This window comes from Pseudophryne corroboree, chromosome 2 (genome assembly GCF_028390025.1).
Source record: "Pseudophryne corroboree isolate aPseCor3 chromosome 2, aPseCor3.hap2, whole genome shotgun sequence".
NCBI lineage: Eukaryota > Metazoa > Chordata > Amphibia > Anura > Myobatrachidae > Pseudophryne > Pseudophryne corroboree.
The window spans coordinates 293,738,183-293,759,573 of record NC_086445.1 but is presented as its reverse complement, the minus strand read 5'-3'; positions in this window follow the sequence as shown (position 1 = coordinate 293,759,573).

The following is a 21,391-nucleotide window of genomic DNA, read 5'->3' as shown; positions in this document are numbered from 1 at the left end:
TTTGGTGTAGTTTGCCAGATATTAGGTTGTTTAGAAAATAGTGTGAGTTTTCTGATGAATGATTGTATCAATACATTTTAAACTTGTTAGGCCATTGGATGGGGAAACTTTAGGCCCTTGGAGAGAAGTGTTATGTGTCTGTCTGTGAGTTAGGCATTGCTCAAGTTCAATATGCAGTGATATTGTGGTTTGGTTAGTGTAGTTGGGTGGTTTGGTTTGTTTCTTTGGTGTGTTGACCTCCTCTACATCCTCTTCTTTTACTGGTGCTTTTTGCTTTTGAGTTATTGAGTTATTTTGAGTTATTGATGCAATTTTTGGTGATTGACTGGTTCTTAAGCCTGCCCTTAGATTTAAAAAAAAGTCTTCCCATGTGGATTCTTGGTTGGTGTTGTCATTTGAATAAGGTTGTGTTGGTGGCGGTCTGTTATGGTTGGGGCTGGTATGTGTTGTTTCTTTGTAGTTGGATCTGATGTAAAGCTGTATGCAGTGCAAAATTTCCTTGATTGTGTATTTGTGTGTATTGTCCTGCTGGGTGTTAAGTCAACTTTTTGGTTAAAGAACACTGGGGCAGATGTATTAACCTGGAGAAGGCATAAGGAAGTGATGAACCAGTGATATGTGCAAGGTGATAAAGGCACCAGCCAATCAGCTCCAATATGTAAATTAACAGTTAGGATCTGATTGGCTGGTGCCTTTATCACCTTGCATATATCACTGGTTTATCACTTCCTTATGCCTTCTCCAGGTTAATACATCTGCCCCACTGTACCTAGATCTGTAAGTGGGGCCATCCTTAATTTCATATGTTGAAAAACTAGTATTGATTGAGGTGTTATTATTCAATGTATCTGTGTCAGAGGTATATTGACGGGCTTGTGGTGTTTCAATATGCTTAAATGTGTTTGTTTGCTACTGATGTAGTTTTGTCATGTATTGATATGTGAGGTTTTGTTGTTTCTATATTGGGATGAAGTGTTGTGTCTTATTTTCATGTCTGTTCTTGTTGATAAGTGATCTTGAGTGTTTGATTTTAAGTGGTGATTGCTGTATTTGTTTTCATGTTTGGATACTCAGGGTTGACTTATGTTTTTTTATTTTCTTCAGTTTGGTTTCTAAAGTTTTGTCCTTTAATTTGTGTCATCACAATGCAATAATGTATTCTAGATTACAGAAGCCTTCAGGTACTTCATCTCTGTAGGTGTCTAAGAGTATGTTTGTTTGGTGTATGTGTGTTTCTAGTGTTTTGATGTTATTATGTTTACTAACAATTACATTTCTTAACTATATGTAGCATCTGTATAGATATTATCAAATTCAAGCATAAAGGCTTTATCATCTGTATAGTGCATGGGACAGGTTTTTGACAGATACAGTTTTTGGGAAGATATTGTTGGTTCTGTATTTATTAGGGGTGTATGTACAAGACCATTTACCTGTTTCTTTGTCTAGTAGTTTTTCTAGGTGGTCACATAATTGAGTGGTGGGATTTTCTGTGTAGTGTTGTTGATTGTGTTGATCACAGGGTTGCTTATGTAGATGTTCTAATGCTAGAATACCCATGCATATATGTTTTTCCAGGACTAAGTCAGATTGTAAATAAATGTTTTGGACTACATAACTTGCAAAAACAAGGGCTATATACTGCTGCAGGGATACACTAGGTGGTGGGCACAGCTGGTACCAAAGGTATGCTGCCTCTATAAAAATGATGCACTTGACTGTACTGTAACAGGGTTGGATATTGTGTTCTACTGACATTTGACTGGGGATTATAGTAGAGCCATGTGACTGTCTTGATGACCAGTGAAATCTTTTTTTGCCATTAAATTGTTTTTGTATTTTTTTTTAAACTGGAAAATGGAAAGGTTGGTTATATGTATGGGGGGTTTGATGCCTGGTGAGATAGGGGCAGTCTCAGTATTATGGACTTAGTGGAGACTGATCTCAGTTTATAGCTGACAGCATTGGTAGTGATGACAGTAAGTGTAATGCAGCCTGGTGCCTATTATTGTACAGCTACTAGTGTTGCTACTAGTCTCACTAGACTAAGAGCAAAGCTTTCAACCCAGAATTTTCTCTTATTCTCTGACATATGGGTAGTTACTTTCATAATTACTTTACCGTATAAGTTAACTATAATGATAGCTATGTGAAGATTTGTCTAGCCATGAATTAGATTATATTTATAAGATCAACAGGTGCTGGCATAGGTGTTTGTAAAGTATTAATGAGTCTGTTTAAAATGTAACTCAGTTTAAGCTAATAGGATGCAAAGCTAAGTAGAAGACAGGGACAAATACTTTTATTGTCTCCCAATGGAAAAAAATTGGGAGAGGTTATAAATACTGTATGACCAACTATATAAAAACATTAAGTGCAGAGTTTTTGAAAAATTGTGGCAGGAAATGAGTGTTGAGCACAAAATATTGTAGTTGCATACTAAAATTTGTTGGCTTTCAGAAGACAGGATATTGAACTGTGTTTCAGAACTTAAAAGTAAACTTTCATTTTGTGAAATGGAAAAAAACAACATATTCAGAAAAACTTACATATAATGCATGGTGTGCTGACCTGGCTTATCTCACTGATATTTTCAATAAGCTTAAGTCTCTGAAAACTAGTATGCAAGGTCAAAAAGAACCTTTTAATATTAGCAACAGATAAAATGATTCACTTTTCAAATAAAAATGGGTTGTGGATATCATGCATTGAGAATGATGACTTGTCAGTTTTTTCATCTGCTATCTTGCCTCAACTAAGTTTCATAAAACTCAAAAAGTTGTTAAAAAAAATATAGTTGAAGATTTATTGAGTCTACAAGTGGGTTTGCTAAAAATACTTTTTCTGTTTAAATAAATAGAATCGAATGGATAATTTCTCCATTTGGAGCTTATGGTGAACATAATGTAAACATGGCATCAGGCCTCACACTTGCAGAAAAAGAACACTTGCAATAATTGGAGTTTTCTTAGGTACATGTCTCTAAGCAAAATTTCAAGATATGTCTGTTGGTTCCTTTTGGATTCACATAAAAATGAGTACCCTGAAAACGATAATAAGACTTTAGATATTTTACTTCCCTTTTCCACTTCCTACCTGTGTGAAGCAAAGTCTTTAACACTGAAAACAAATAAAGTAATAGAATCAGTTAAACTTTGATGTTGAAAGTGACATGCAGGTCAATCATTCCACAACTGAAAAACTATGTTAATTGAGTCAGTTACATATCTCCCATTAAGGACATTGGCTTAAAAAAATTATATAATATTTAATTAATAAAATAAGGTTATTTAACATTTATTTTGTTATATTTAAAATAGATTGTCACATATGTGGAGGTCACTTTTCAATGTACCATGGCAGAAAACATTTTGAGAACTACTGCCTTAGACGATAAACTGATATTTTGTAATTAATTTATACAAATATTCAAGTCAAATACAGTTCATGATGGTGAAACTGTGAGGTAATGGGCACAAGTACATCTAATAAAATGACAGAAGACCAGGAAAAAAATTGTCATCCCAATCCTAAACAACTATTGAATGGAAAAGATTTAATATTGAGAAGTGCTAAAAGTATGACTGCAATAAACAAAGAGTATTGGCTATATCGTGAATAGCTTTTTTTAAATTTTTATTAAGAGTCATAAATGCTTCCATGATAAACTGATGTGGACTATACTGTATATCATTGACCATGTGAATAGATTGTGCAGTCATTGAAGGCCATCAACAAACATGCCAATATTTTACTGTCAGAGCATGTTTTTAGCTCTCCAACACAGCATGCAAGTTAGGTATTATGTTGAAGTTGTGATTTGAAAAAAAAAAAAAAAACATCCCGCAATGACCAAACACAACATTTATTTGGCCTGATTAGGATGTTATTCATAGTAACTATTCAGTGTCTATATTGTTTAAATTAAACAAAAATAAGACTCTACATTGTAAAAATAACTCTTACATGTGAACTCTCCCTGTTAAAAACTTACCTGCTCACATTATGGGAATTGTGTGTAGTCTGTGCAAAATTTATGAAAATGAATATGATTTTTTTTCAAAGAATTGTTTTTATTGTATAAAGCACCACAAGAATATTACACTATTCAATATGCAAGAAAGTTGTTACACATATGTATGTATATATGGGAGTAGGCAAACATCCAAACAGCTTAGTGTATCATGACAGGGTAAGAGTGAACAGACATGAGAAGATGGTCAGTAATATAACTCTACCTAAAGTCAAAGTAGACATTTTACAAATCACTGTAAATAAGGAATTAATACATTAATGGTCATATAAAAACATTTTGTTATAACAAGAACATTATTACTATCCATAAATCTACCAATAAACCAATGCAAGAGAAAGAAAGGCCACAGGACCCAGTTCTGAAGTCTCAGGATCAAAAGGGGGATTGAAGTCAGAACTCCTATAATGCAACGAAGGAAATCTCCTGAGACTCTCCATTGTTCATACCACAAACTAGTTTTTTAGAGCATCTGCTATGGGGGGTAATTCTGAGTTGAATGCAGCAGGAATTTTGTTAGCAGTTGGGCAATACCATGTGCACTGCAGGAGGGGGCAGATATAACATGTGCAGAGAGAGTTACATTTGTGTGGGGTGTATTCAAACTGAAATCTAAATTGCAGTGTAAAAATAAAGCAGACAGTATTTACCCTGCACAGAAACAAAATAACCCACCCAAATCTAACTCACTCTGCACATGTTACATCTGCCACCCCTGCAGTGCACATGGTTTTGCCCAATTGCTAACAAACTTGCTGCTGCGATCAACTCAGAATTACGCCCATTATACATAGAAGTTCCCTAGGTAAAGTGGAAATATAGCTTTTTCAAGTATCAAATAATCTCTGGGTTAAGTGTTATTTATTCAAGGAAGTTTATATCCAGTCCATGTTGAAAACATAAAACAATTTACTTTGAAACATCTGCAAAGAAATTGGAGAAGTTGAAATCCAGTTTTGGAAGATTTATTTTTGGGCAGCAGGACTAATGGCTAACAACAGCTTTCTACAACCGTTAGCAGATGTTTGTGTGGTAGGTATTATCCTGAATATAGCCCATTCTGCAGTGACTGGGATGTGAATGAGTAAATGGTATAGGGAGAAATTAAATGCATTTAATTTATTTATAGTTGACTTATATTATTTTATATTATATTATAGTTCTAATATTTCCCCTATTCAAAGCACGGGGATTACATATAGTGTAATTCCTGAATGAAAAAATGAGGTTATTATTTTGGTAGAAAGAACCATGTTTCCATAAACTCATAATCATCACCATTTACTTTCTCAGCAAATAGTGAATCTGCATAAATTGTTTATATCATTAGTTCTGCCAGACTTTGAAATACTATTTGCTTGTTCACTCAAACATCATAGCAGGTTTTTTTCAAATTCTCTTAATATGGTATGTCCACTTGATTTGCCTATCTTATAAATGCCTCAATTTCAGCTGTAGTTGACTCTTTTTTAATATATGTTATCTAAATGAGCCAGATTAATTTATAAATACCCTTTTTTAAGAAAGCAATAGCTGTGGTTTAAGCTTTGCTAATATACAGTACTTTATTCCAATTTAGCACTAAATTGTCTGTTATGAATGCCATCTTTTCCTCTAAATAATACCAGACAGCAGTGTTTCTCAAACTCTGACCTCAGATCCCCTAACAGTTCATATTTTCCAGACAACCTGTTGATATTTTAAAATGTGACAAAGTTAGCAATGAATACACTGTGCACCACTAAGGAGATCTGGAGGACTAAGTTAGGGAATCACTGCCATACAGTATGCATATCTTTAAACAATTTGTAATAATTTTTTTTCTAATATTGATGAAATATTAATTGTATATATATATATATATATATATATATATATATATTTATACACAGTATATATATATATATATATACAGGATGGAAAACAGTACTGCGGTACTCGGAGACTTAACGTGTAGCAGAGTGTATTTCAACAAGTCACCATACAGAAACCAACGTTTCGGGGCTAAGCCGCCCCTTTGTCAAGGTGCATAACATAAAACAAAATCACACTTACCTAAATACTAAAGAAGAAGCCCGCCACCGTGCCCGGTGCCGTCCAAGTCCCAGCAGTTCCGGATTGGTTCCCGGCGCCTTCCCAGTGCGTCATCAGGTGCGCCGCGGCGGGTTGTCATAGCAACCAGTACACCCGTCCCGGCGCCCAGAGCACACTGGAAATATAACCAACAGACAGCGTGAAGTGATTACAGTACCCGAACACCATAAATACATGATTGCATTGCAAATTATACAGGCATACTAAACAGAAACAAGTTATTAAGGAGAGTACATAATGGAAAAGGCATATTATAGAGGGGCATGAGTGATCAAAGGCGGGTCAGCACGTCAATCGCGGTGTGTAAACTGTAGCTAAATTCTGATTAATGTAGCCAAAGGGAAAAAAGAGGACCCGCCTGTAGGGGGAAGTGCTGAATTACCCAAGTCATCCAATGCTGTGGACATCACAATGTTTCAAAACTGGTATCTCTCAGTTAAAAAGGGGTAAACTGCTGCATATGAGCGATGCGAAATGAACACATACATTGTGCTGGCAAAGGAAAGTGTTAATGTTAAAAGTGCATGAGTGTTACGCTAACTCTGTGCAAATATGGCCTCAGTGCATGATAATTTAAAAGTGCTTAAGTGCTGAGCTAATCCTGCATCAATCCATGACCCCAGCGCGTGAAAATTGTGGGACCCCCTGAGTCTTATGTTCCTTTACCGGAACAAACATAAAACTATCGAACTGGTCTTGCACCAGCACCTCTGGCCTACGTCCAATCTCTTCCAGTGTCTAGGGTACTGGGACCCAATAAAGTGCTATGAACTGCCACCATCCTCTAAAAAGTGCGTGGTGCCCAACTGGCAGTGTGCCATGTCTGCCTCGAGTGCTAAGTGCTTACCTATATCCAAGTGGAAATACCCTTGGGGGAAAAAATGGAAATAAAAATAAGAAATAAAAATAGAAATAGAACGTTCTGTGTTATCAATTTTATGACACTGGCCCGTGATACTGAATGGAGGCTACTTATTTTACACCCAAGCCCTTGATTGAAGGATAGTGCCCCATTTGTGCAGGGTGGTTTAACAGGTATACAAGAAGTCATTCCTAGAACACACTCCAAGGCATGATCTCGTTCAAGCCTCGAGGACTGAGCATGCAGAGTTCATAAATCCACTTCGCCAGGCGTAATAGCTTTCTCTCGTGGTCACCTCCTCTAATGCTCTTCGGGACATGGACAATCATAAATTGTCTGAGGTCCACCATGTAAAAAATATATAAACTCCAAATAGGCAGGTAAGCACATGACTAAAGACACAGCACTCTGGGATTTTTGCAAGGGTATGTTATAAAAAAATGTTGCTAAGCATAGCGTTGAAGATACATACTGTATAATTCAGCTCAAATATCTTGGTATTTCTCTGTAGATCAATGTTTCTGGGTTATTGTGGACCCCATCATCAGGATTGAGGACATAAGGTGTGTACACATGGTGAGATCTTTGCTATGTCCGATTTTGACTATGCAATTTCCCTTAAAGTCCCCCAGAGCCCAGATAGCAGTTAGTCAAAATCTGTACTATCTGTGCTTGAGAATTTGTCTATGTATGATTTTGACTAAGAGCCAATTCTGACTATACTTTAAACTAGATAGTACACAGTTTATCTAGCCTTACGATACCAACCCCACAGGAGTGCACATCGGGATCAAATATGTATCGCAAGCTGCCTAACACCTTCAGATATGCACTAACTTTACATAAGATTTTGACTATATAGTCAAAATCTTACAGATTTATCTCACTGTTTGTACACACCTTTAGAGCTGTCTGTGTACTGTGCATAGCATCCATAAGAATATCAATCTTTATGGTTGCTATGCACTATATACAGAATGCTCTAACTCCTCAATCCTGATGATGGGGTCCAGCATGACCCAGAAATGTTGGTCTACAGAGGAATAGAAAGATATCTGAGCTTGATTATATGTATCTGCACCACTATGCTTAGCAACATTTTTTTCTAATAACATACAAGGGCACACAGGCTTATTGGACAGTTTCAGTGCTGGATTGCGTATGTATATATATATATATATATATATATATATATATATATATATATATATATATATATAAAGGTTCTTGGTTTGGAGAAATCCAATTCACACTTTAAAAAAGGAGGTTATTTTCCTATAAAAAAAAACATAAAAATTAACACAGTTTTGGATCCATGTATGTTTCTGTTAAATAGAGCCCTGGAAAGAGAAATTGCTGAGAAAAAAACAAATAACTATTTTAAAAGAAACTGTTTTTTAATGGCCAAGGCTTTAGCTTTACTGACAACATCACCTATTACCATGATTATATATTGTATCAATATATTTTGATCTGACACAATTTTTATGCACACCAAATAGTATCCAAACATCTTTTTCTAGATTTAAAACTACTTTGTTTGAAAAAACATTTTGCACTATATTTTATTGCTTTTGAAATGCAGTATTATTACTTTAGGAGCTTTGAATGTGTGAATTTTGAAAGACAACACTTGTAAGCATTATGATCTTATTAGTATTATATTTCCATTAGAAAAATATGCTTGTATTTTCTCTGTTGACTAAAGAGCAGTGAGCCTGGGCTAATTTCTAAGTCAGTAAATGATTTCTTTACTAACAGCATGCACTAAACCCTTGACTCACTTTGTGAAACTGGTCTAAAAACTAATTAAGATTATTCTGGTCAACAATTCACTTACATAATCAAACATACTATACATGCAAGTGCTAAAAATGTGTCTATAAAATGTTATTACTGTACTTTACACTATACTTGAATAGCAATACAGACATAAGCAAATAATATTTAATGTAAAACGTACAATTTTAAGTGGATATATTTTAAGTTCAATTTGGTTGCTGGCTTAACAAATACATTTATATTTGTTGAATTCATTTGATAACTACTTTCAAAAGCTTGATTTATGAAGTTTAAAGCATGTAAACATTAATAATGTATTGCAATAATTATTGTGGTGTTTAATCTTTTATACATTTACTATTACTGATGAAGGACTTAGAGGATTAAAGCACTTAAACAAAAACTTTGGTTCATTATGAAATAATAATAGTTAATTGCCAGTGGCTGTAAAACTATTGTTCAAAACAACTTTAAAAAAACTCAATTTCTTTACAATTGTATCCTGAAAAGACTATATTAAACCTGAAGATAAAATGCTTTGTATAACTAAATTGTGTTTTCTCTGTACAGTTAAAACATTATAACTAAACACATATACCATGATGTAAAATAAGTGATACACAATACTTGAAATGGGGAAAAAGAAGCATTTCTGATATTTAAATTATATAAAATTATTAAACATTTAAAAAAATTTTACAATCAGATACAGTTTTTACCAGTATATTTTGTTTTAGGAACAATTTGTGCTTGCTTTATTTTATTTTCCAATAAAAATGATATGTAGGTTTATAGACTTTGAATCAAATGCTCTTCAAATACACACTTTTAATGTTTTAATTATGGCAGAAGAAAAAATGTGGGTAAAGTTTTCCTTAATAACATTATTGGCTTCTGTTACAATGGATTTTGTAATTTGCTGGTAATAGTAAACTTGGGATGGATGGTGCCAAAGACTACATTATTTTATTCAGTGATATTTAAAGAAGCTGGAGAACAAGCCTATAAACTGGCTTTAGATAAACACTGAATTATAATAAAGTTCTGGCACATATGAACCTTGCTGTGGTTATAGTTATGATAAATCAATGCATAGTGATGTATATTTGAATATTTACATTTTTGCCTCTACATTTATCAACACTAACATCTTTCAACCCTTTCTTAGGTAACATGCAGCTAAGAGTACTTTTTTGTATCATATTTCTGCCAATATTTTATAAACAATGAAATTGCAAACACCTTATCTGATCAATGGACCACCATTCAATTCAGTAGTACAATTTAACACATGTCTTCCATGCTACTATACTTTTTAGAACTCTCCCTACAGAATATTATTAGCTGTTTATGTCTGCAATCTATAGTTTCTGCTCATGACTAAACTATATTATTATAATTATTACAGTCAATACTTTTGACTGCAATATCAGATTTCATACTACATAATATTATATATAGTGAAAATAGAGTTGGCACTGATGTATTTGTCCTACATACAAGCTGCAGGATGCCAGTATGGTGTAATGGTGGTCCCACCACCATATTAGGTAAGATATCCCTGACTTGGCACTATGACAACATACTTTATTAAGAGTGAACTCTGAACACTCGAAGAATAGTTTGAAATTATTTTTTTTCCTGGAACTCCTTATGGAAATGTGAATCATGAACATCTTTGTATCTCACACAAGAAAATTCTTCCGATCTATGCCCTTCCAGTCAATCAGAAAGAAAATAATTTAATTAGAAATATTGAAGTCAAGAATATTGTTGATCTAAAGTTCTTCTTGATCTTAAACACTAGTGGGATAAGGATGTAACTGAAGAGAAAATAAATAATTTACCATTAAAGGCTTCAGTAGGGAAATGTGAAATGAGTTGGGAATTGTTAAAGTCTTGTATAATTCCAAGCATAATTCCACAGGGTTGATCTTTTGGGAAACAACAAATAAACAGATGTACAACTTTCATAGAAAGAACATTTAAACGAGGATGACCTGCTTTCAGAAAATACATTAATGCCATTATTGAGTTTCAGAACAATTTTTCTATTCTTTCATTGGAGATTTTGTAGCATTTAGGCTTTAAGGTGATTATTTCTTACTTGTACCTTGTACTAGACTTTTTTTTCAAAAGCAGATGCTAAATAAAAGGAACTTCAGAAGCTGGAATTAAGGATGGCATAGGATACATACCAAATACAATACAAAATGGAGACATACAGTATTAAATAATGTGTGATAATGACTGTTATTGTCAAAATCTGCCCATGCTACGAAGTCAATTTTCTTGAGCCACAGATATCTAAATTCTGATACTTTTGTTTCAAGATCCTGGCCAACTTTCTTAGTAAGCCCATTTGGGTGTGTCAATCCATTGAAAACTTGAGTTACAGATGGAGCCACGCTCATGTAATGTGGCTCCATCGCTAACTTGCACTCCCGGCGCGGCTAGGCAATCCTGCGCCTAGCCACGCTACGGGAGTGCACAGAGGTGCACCCATTGCAGTGAATGGGGTGTGTGTGCATCTCACACACACACGCACGTCCCAGATGCTGCAATAGGTGTGCCTCAGCGGGCGTGCTTGCCCGCAGATGGAGCCATGATTGGCATGGCTCCATCTGTAACTGAGAACTTTGTTTCCCAATGCTCTCCAAAACCTTGAAATTAATTATGTACCTCTTTTGGAAGCTATGAGGTATATTTATTTATTATCTATCTATCTATCTATCTATCTATCTATCTATCTATCTATCTATCTATGTGTGTGTGTGTATGTGTGTGTAATAAGCCATGGAGAGAGCTAAATTGCCAACCAGCTCCTAATTGTCATGTTACAAGCTGAAATTTGAAAAAAAAAATCCAAGTCCAAGGCTTAGGAACATATGCCACTTAATCTTGTGGACAAACATGGCATTAGAATAACAAATAGGCCATGATGGATGCTGAATGTAGTCTCTTCGTGGAAGAAAGTACTAGGATATAGAGAGGAGACAAATCTCTGCCAGTCCCACTCTCCCGGCGCTTATATATATATAAAAAATAATTATTCTATATATAAATACAACCAGTGTAGGCAAACAGCAGCGTATGTTTTGAGACTTGGTTAGAGTCTCTAGCATAAACTAAACAGAAAAGATCTATAAAACATCGCGCTTTAAAAGGTATAATGTAAATTATCAATGTGACAATAAAAATTAGTTTTGAAAAAATGGCTGTGAAGTAGTCAGAAATGAGGTTGGGAGACTGTTTATGAATAAGAAAAGTACATTTTATTTATACCAAATCATGCACCATGTGGAGAATAAAATAAACATAAATATAGTTTTAAGAAAGCATCAATTTAGTTAATGTATTCCAAAATGCATGGTTGGCTGTTATACCAACTCTATTTTAAAAGCTGTGTTATAATTGAATCAATACTAAAATGTCCTTTTAGGAAACAATATATATCAGTAATTGCACTCCTTTGCACGTTCCACACAAATAGACTGATGGCTTTCAGTGCCGACGTCCCGGCTAGGTTTATAATTCAGAGTGAACTGAAGACCGCTGCCTGTAATTCTCACAAATGTGTATAGGTCGTCCCTCCTTTCCCGGTGGTGAGGCTATCTTCGTGGAAGAAAGTGACTCACTTAAGGAAATGAATCCACTGTCAACAATATGCTGTTGATCCCATCTGAGTTAAATCAGTGATAAAGTTCAATGATAAATGGAAGCTCAGGAACTGATAAGCTTAACGATAAAAACACAAGGTTTATATGGAGGAGATTTGTGCAACTGACTTGTGTTACAAGCAGAGACGAAATATTTTTCACACCAGTACATCCCAAAAGGTTGGAAATGTGTATAACTCTAGGAGAGTAATTCAGATCTGATCGCAGCAGCATATTTGTTAGCAGTTGTGCAAAACCATGGGGCTAATACAGACCTGATCACTGCTGTACGTTTTTGCACAGCGGGCGATCAGGTCTCAACTGCGAATGCGCAGGCAATGCAGTGCGCCTTCACATGCCAGAGATGCGATCGGCATTGCTGCCCAGTGATTGCCTCTGCCTGATTGACAGGCAGAGGCATTCGCTGGGTGGGAGGGGACAGTCCGGCGGCATTGGACCGCCATTTTGGGGGCTCGGTCCGTGCAACACAGGTGTGCCCGAGACGTGTGTGGGGTGGGTTGCGGTGGCTGTGTGATATCACACGCAGCCACTGCGACCTGGAGAGCAATGGGTAACTCCTTGCCAGTGCGCAGGAGCTGCACTTGTAGGGAGCTACTCTTCAGGTACAAAAGCATTGCAGCTGTGCGATGCTTTTGTACCTGTGCAGCGGGGGGAGGGCCAAACAGACTAGCCCTGTGCTGGGCATCCCCCCGCATGTCAGGGTGGCTGATTGTAGCCATGCAAAATTTTGCATGGCTACGATCAGGTCTGAATTAACCCCCATGTGCACTGCAGGTGTGGCAGATATAACATTTGCAGAGAGAGTTAGATTTGGGTGGGTTATTTTGTTTCTGTATAGAGTAAATAAAGGCTGCTTTATTTTTACACTGCAATTTAGATTTCAGATTGAACACACCCCACCCAAATCTATCTCTCTCTTCACATGTTATATCTGCCCCCCTGTAGTGCACATGGTATTGCAAACTGCTAACTAATGTGCTGCTGCAATCATTTCTGAATTAGGCCCTAAGTTGGGTCAAAAAGCACAACAGGAATTTTGGTTTTGCTCTGGGTTGCCTTTGAAAGGATAATGCACCAGGTTTCAGAATGGGTTTTGATTCGGAGTGCTCTCTATGTCAAAATTTATGACTACAGTAAATCAAAGCAGAAGAGAAGAGTAGCCATCTAGTTTTAAAAGGCTTGTTATTTGTTTAATTTATAACAGAGAATGCTGCTCCTTCCAACAGGTGGTACCACTCCTCCAGATCTAGTTTTAAAGCCAACAGTTCTTTGATAATATCATAGTATCTGAGGTTGAAAAAAGACAATTGTCCATCGAGTTCAACCTATTTGTGGTCTCCTATGCATGATGATTTGACTACATTTTCTGACTGATGCTGTCAGCCATTGCATTTTATCCCTATTTATAGTAACTATAATGCATGACTATGCACCATACCCCTGGATATCCTTATCCATTAGGAATTTATCTAACCCATTCTTAAAGGTGTTGACAGATTCCGCCATTACAACTCCCTCGGGCAGGGAAGTCCAAACACGTATTGTCCTTACCGTGAAAAAGCCTTTACGCCGTATTGTGCGGAATCTCCTCTCCTCTAACCTGAGCGAGTGTCCACGAGTCCTCTGTGTTGATCTAACCAAAAACAGGTCCTGTGCAAGCTCTTTGTATTGTCCCCTTATATATTTGTAGATGTTGATCATATCCCCTCTTAGTCTCCACTTTTCCAATGTAAACATGCCTAGTCTTTCAAGCCTTTCCTTGTATTCCATCGTCTCCATGCCCTTAATTAGTTTGGTCGACCTCCTCTGAACCTTTTCTAGCTCCAGGATATCCTTTTTGTAGTACGGTGCCCAGAATTGTACACAGTATTCAAGGTGTGGCCTCACTAGTGATTTATATAACGGGAGTATAATACTCTCGTCCCTAGCATCAATACCCCGTTTTATGCATGCTAATATCTTATTAGCCTTCTTTGCTGCAGTCCTACTTTGGGTACTACTGCTTAGTTTGCTATCTATGAGGACACCTAAGTCCTTTTCCAGTACAGAATCCCCTGATTTTACCCCATTTAGTAGGTAGGTGTAATTTTTGTTTTTGTTACCACAGTGCATTACCTTACACTTGTCTGTGTTGAAGCGCATTTTCCATTTGGCTGCCCATGCTTCTAATTTAACTAAGTCGTTCTGTAGAGACTCAGCATCCTCCTCTGTATTTATAGCCTTACACAATTTGGTATCATCTGCAAAAATTGACACCTTGCTCTCTAGACCTTCTGTTAGGTCGTTAATGAAAATATTGAACAATAGCGGTCCTAATACTGAGCCTTGCGGCACACCACTTAGCACTTCAGTCCAAGTTGAAAAAGATCCATTAACCACAACGCGCTGCTCCCTATTATCTAACCAGTTTTTGACCCAAGTGCATATTGTGCTTCCTAGCCCTGATTCTTGTAGCTTGTAGATAAGTCTCATGTGTGGTACAGTATCGAACGCTTTGCAAAGTCTAAAAAGATTACATCCACGTCTTTACCCTGATCTAGGTTTGCACTTACTGTTTCATAAAAGCCAAGTAAGTTGGTTTGACAGGATCTGTCCTTCATAAATCCATGTTGATTCCTTTTAATGACCTTATTGACTTCAAGGAACTTCTGAATACTATCTCTTAGAATACCTTCCAATACTTTCCCCACTATAGATGTAAGACTAACTGGTCTATAATTACCTGGTTCAGCTTTACTTCCCTTTTTGAATATAGGCACTACTTCTGCTATACGCCAGTCTTTGGGAACCATACCTGATATAACTGAATCCTTAAAGATCAAAAATAGCGGTTTTGCCAGTTCAGAGTGAAGCTCCATTAGAACCCTTGGGTGAATACCATCGGGCCCAGGTGATTTATTAATCTTTAAATGTTTTAATCAGTCACAGACTACTTCCTCGCTTAAATAAGTACCTATCAGTGGGATATTCTCATTATTGAGATTGTGTGTCAGTCCCTGAATTGGGTCCTCTCTAGTAAATACTGTTGAAAAAAAATCATTTAGTGTGTCCGCTATGTCATTATAATTTTTGCTTAAGACTCCCAACTTGTCTTTTAAAGGGGCTATACTCTTCTTCTTTAATCTCTTGCTATTAATGTATTTAAATAATTTTTGGGGATTCGCTTTGCTTTCCTTTGCTACTAGTTTTTCAGTTTCTATTTTAGCCGCTCTTATTTCCTTTTTGCAAATTTTGTTACATTCCTTATAGTGCTGAAATGACTCTGCTTCCCCGTCAGATTTGTATTTTTTAAATGCTCGCCTTTTCTTGCCCATAAGTTCCTTAATCTTTTTGTTAAGCCACATCGGTTTATGATTTTTATTCCTTTTTTTGCTGCTCATAGGAATAAATTTGAGTATATTTTTAGCTAGCAGGAAATTTAGTACCTCCCATTTCTCCGTAGTATTTTTTCCTAAAAACAAACCTTCCCATTCAATATCCCGGAAAAATACCCTCATCTTTTCAAAATTTGCTTTTCTAAAATTTAGAGTCCTAGTTGAGCCAGTATAGGGTTGTTTATGGAAACTGATATTGAATGTGACCATATTGTGGTCGCTGTTTCCTATGGGTTCCCCTACGATAATACCTGATACCAAATCCCCATTGTTTGTTAATACCAGGTCTAAGATTGCATTGTACCTAGTTGGTTCCTCAATTAGTTGGACTAAGTAGTTATCATTAAGTGTGTTTAAAAACATATTGCCCCTAGCAGTATCTCATTTATTCCTGCAAGGGAATATTTCTTTGTTAAAAACCTACATGGATGTCATTTATAATCTGATTAATTTGGGCTAATGCTGCTCCTACAACAAACGAAGAAGCATTCACTTCTAAAAAGGTGCATTGAGATCGTACTGATTAAGAATGAGTGTAGATACAAAGACATACGCTGGTACAGCAACAACATAATACCCTGGAGTGTACAAAAGCATCATGTGGGCTTGATATAATAGAGTCCGAGTTTGCCTGATGAGCTGGAAGCAGGCTGAACTCAGATTTTATTTTTAAAGGGCCAGTAATTTACAATGCACCACTATGCCTTGTAAATGATTGCCCCTTTAAAAAATGTCAGAGTTCTGCTGGCATCTGCACGTCAAGCGAACCCGGACTCCATTACATCCAGCCCTATATTTTATGTATGATGTTTTAATTTGTGAATCCTAAGTGGCTTTCAGACCAAATGGATGAGGACATTCCTCTAAAGCCTTCATTTCCTTTGGACCCATATATAAGCCTTGCCAATATACTATAGGGGTAATTTAGAGCCAATCGTAGATGTGCTAAATTAAGCACATCCAGATCCCAAGTCACCCAGATCCCAAGTGTTACCCACTGCCTTTTTGTCACCCTCTCCCTGGCATCACCCACTGAATCTCTCTCTCCCTTTCACCATTTCCCTGGTGTCACCCAGACCCCTAGCATCACCTGCTGACACTGTCACCCACTGACAGTCACCTTCTTCGTGGCATTACCCACTGCCTCTCTCTCCCTGCCACCCTTTCCCTGGTGTCACATAGACCCCTAGCATCACCCACTGTCATTCTGTCACACTGTCCCTTGTGTCACCCACTGCCTGTCACCCTCTCCCTGGCATCACCACTGCCTCTCTCTCTCCCTGTTACCCTCTCCCTGGTTTCACCCAAATCCATAACCTCACCCACTGCCTCTCTGTCACTTTCCTTGGTGTCACCCACTGCCTGCCGCTCTCTCCCTGCCACCTCTTCCTGCTGTCAACCAGATCCTTAATGTCACCCACTGCCTCTGTCACCATCTCCCTGGTGTCACCTGCTGCCTGTCACACTCTCTCTGGCACCACCCACTGCCTCTCTACCTGGAACCCTCTCCCTGGTATAAACTAGACCCATAGTGTCACCCACTGCCTCTCTCTCTCTATCACTCTCCCTGGTTTAACCCCCTGCCTGCTACCCTTTCCTGGCATCATCCACTGCCTTTCTCTCCCTGGTCTCACCCAGACCCTTAGTCTCACCCACTGCCTCTCTCTGCCTATCAATTTGTCCCTAGTCTCATGCAGATCCCTAGTGTCACCCACTGCCTCTCTGTCACCCTCTATCTAGTGTCACTCACTGCCTCTCTGTGTCCCTCACCCAATCTGCTACTGCATGTCACCCCACTCACTGCCTCTCTACTTAACCCATTGCCTCTATCTGTCACAGACTCCCTGTTACCCTCTCCCTAGTGTCACCCACTTTCTCTCCATAGCATAGCCCACTATTTCTCTCCATCACCATCTCCTAGTCACCCACTGCCTTTTGCTGTCACCCATACCTTCTAACACTCTACTGTCACCCACTACCTGCCTCCATCATCCTCTCAGTCACTCACTGCCTGGCATCCTCTTACTAGTATCACCCAGTGATTCTCCTTGTCCACCTCTCCCCATAACCCACTGCATCTCCCTATCACCCTCTCCTCTTCAAGCTCTGTCTCTCCCTTTCACCCTTCCCCTGTCACCTACTCCCTGTCACTCTATGTCTGACAACTTCTACCTATCGCCCACTGCCTCTCCTTAATGCCCTGTCACTGGCACCCACTGTCTCTCACTGTCACCCTTTCACTGTCATCCACTGTGTATCCTTGTCAACCTCTCCATCACCCACTGCTTCTACCTGGTGTCACAATCTGTCTGTCACCCTCTCCCTGTCACAAACTGCCATTCACTTTCACCCTCTCCCCATCACCCACTTCCTCTCCCTGGTGTCACAATCTGTCTGTCACCCTCTCCCTGTCACCCTCTCCCTGTCACTTACTGCCATTCACTGTCACCCTCTCTCCATCACCCGCTGCCTCTCCATGTCACCATCTGCCATGTTTTGTTTCCAACTCAGAATTAGCCCCAATATCTTAGAAATAAAGATTTTAATGCAGGTGAAACTCAATGACTCTGCATTGAAGAAAATTACTCTACCAATATTGTTATAGTCAACATTTAAAATGTTTTCAAATAATGTTTTCAAAATCTAATAAATGAAATTATGGCTAAGGAAAGCATTTAAATTAGCAAAATAAGTTTGGAGTGTGCAAACATAGAGCTATGTAATTTATTTATGATGTATAAAAGAAATATTTGTATTAACAGGCTTATGTTTTACATCTGATCAAAGTTTATATAATTTGGATTTCAAAGGGAAGATGTGTGCACAGACAATATAAATAAAGGATTAAAAGTGACAAATAAATTACAAAACACTAATGCACTTACAAATCACTGTCTTTGTTTCTTCTCATACCCTTGCATGCTTTTCAAAATATTAGGATAATAAGCAATTAAACATCAATTCTTTGGAAATGTTGATTTAGTGAGAAACTTTGAGTTTACAAGAATACAAATAGAATGCAGTGCAGATGCCTTTCGTAGTCCACCTTATATTCATACATTATGTACTTATAGTACATTTCCTTATTAAATTGTAATGCATCCATGACGCAGTCCTCTGTATCCTTTTTTATGTTGTTTTATTCTTTTGTAGTTTGTATGAATATTGCAATAAAATGTTAGCTCTGTGTATGGCACGACTCTGAAGCAGGCCTTTTGTATAATAAAGAAAAACACACTGTAACTGACATACCATTAGTTAATTAGATATTTTAATACAATTTTCAAATTTACATTACATTTTTAATAACATTAAAATATTTGTATATGACAAAGACAAGAACAAAACAATATTATACAAAAAAGTGTGCTGCTTGATATGGTATATTATATTATCATCAGGTTTCATATATAACAAATTTGGACACTATTGTGCTAGAATATTTAATATCTTAAAGAAAGATAGATAGGTCTGGGTATTCTTTTCATTTTTATTTATAATCTTGTTTAATCTAATAATGTTTAATTTATCATTCTAATGTTTGCTTAATTCTGATCCTCAGTCAACTGTGTCCTTTTGTCTACTTTTAATAATATAAATATGGATATAAAAACAACATTCACATCAAATCTTAATATAATGTCCTGTATTTACATGCTGAAAGCTGCAGTAATGAAAGATGCGTATTGAGTAGCTATTGCTTTTTGCTGCTGTTTATAGCATTGTTGAAAAAATATACTGTATGTGCTGTAGTATTAATGTGATCCCAGCAAATTCAAAGTTCTAGCATTTTGTTTAGGAGCTCAGATTTCTTATTTCTAATTATAGGTGTGCATAAATTTTATCATGTGACATGCTCATCTGGGCTAAATATCAATGCAAGGGTTATATTATCATCTGCAGTGGGCTCATTCAGTGACTGTGGGGTCTATTTACTAAGCCTTAGATGGAGATAAAGTGGACAGAGATAAAGTACAAACCAACCAGCTCTTAACTGTCATTTTTCAAACACAGCATGTGGCATGGTAGTTAGGATCTGAGTGGCTTTTACTTTATCTCACTCCACTTAATCTCAATCCGAGGCTTAGTAAATAGACCCCTGTGTATGGGACTTGTACTTCTACTACATTAAATTATATAGCATCAGGGCAAATGTAAATAGCTGTTTCTTTTCTGGATTCATAATAAAAAATCTGCATGATACTAAATCTTAAAAGGGCTAAATTGATTTTTTATATTATATGATTTTCAAATGCATTTATAATTTCTATTGTGACTATCTATTAAGACTATTACATTTACAAATATATTTATTTGCTAACTCTTGATTTTATTTCTTTACGAGAATAAAATCCTTGTTAATAATAATAATAATAATAATATACTTGTCTATTGGTGTGTTTTTAATATTAGCACCGGTTCACATTGTATTGTAATGTTTTTCTTTTTTTGTGGATTTGGTTGCACTCATCCACTAATGGATTGCAGCAGCTATAGAACTACTGTGGATTTTAAATTGTTTATTCTTATATATATTTTTATTTGTGCCAAATTATATGTAATAGCTTTTGAAAATAGGCGAGTTCCTATACTAGTGACTTGTGCATTGCATCTTTACAGATGTGTCCTCAAACATCTTCCCTCAATACACCACGACAGATGCTTGGTGTGAGTGAGCTGATAGGTCACCAGCAGTCTCTGCTGATTAAAATCATAAGAGTCATACCTATATTCTCTGAGCATCTGCAGCTGTATCTGCATATGACATTTTATGTTATAGTGTTTTTAGGAAAACATTGTAGTGTAGCATCTCGAATGCAGATACAGCAGCAGTCGCACGCAGAATATAGGCATGCCGCATACCATTTTAACCAGCATAAGCTGCTTTTGCATCCTATCATGTTGTTCTGCACATAGGATGCATTTTAAGAGAAAAAGTCACCAAAAAATGCACTCAGTGCTACCCAGTCATGCCACGGCATGGCATGACTAAAACGTCTGTTTAAAGTGCCAGGAGGCTAGATGTATGCAACAAAACTTACTAATTCTAAATACAGTACTTAGCACAATATCATCTTCTTACTGTTGTGCACAATTAGCAAATTTTGAAGAAAAATTCAGGAAAAAGTACTCAAGCACTGGTGGATCGTGCACCAAGCATATCATGACATATGGCACAAAACTGTATAATTTAAAGCCCAATATGGTGACAAACATGCAGTGAATAGCACTTTAATATCTGATAACAGCTGAATGAAGCTTTTTAAATTGGGATCCGACATACATTAAGATAACTTCATATGGTGTACAGACACAAAGTTGACATGGACAAAAGGTCAACATGGACAGAAGGTCAACATATGAAAGGTCGACACTGGAAAAGGCTGAAAGATTCATGTGGCCAACATAACATTGGTCGACACATATACTGTTTGATTGACATCAGGCCTGGTGCTACCCGCTCAGCAAAGGGATGCAGAGCTGGTAAATGCCAGGCTGGAGAGGAGCTCTCTTTGCTCTGCATCTCCACTGCTGCCGGCTGTTGTGTCAGTCACTGTATGACAGG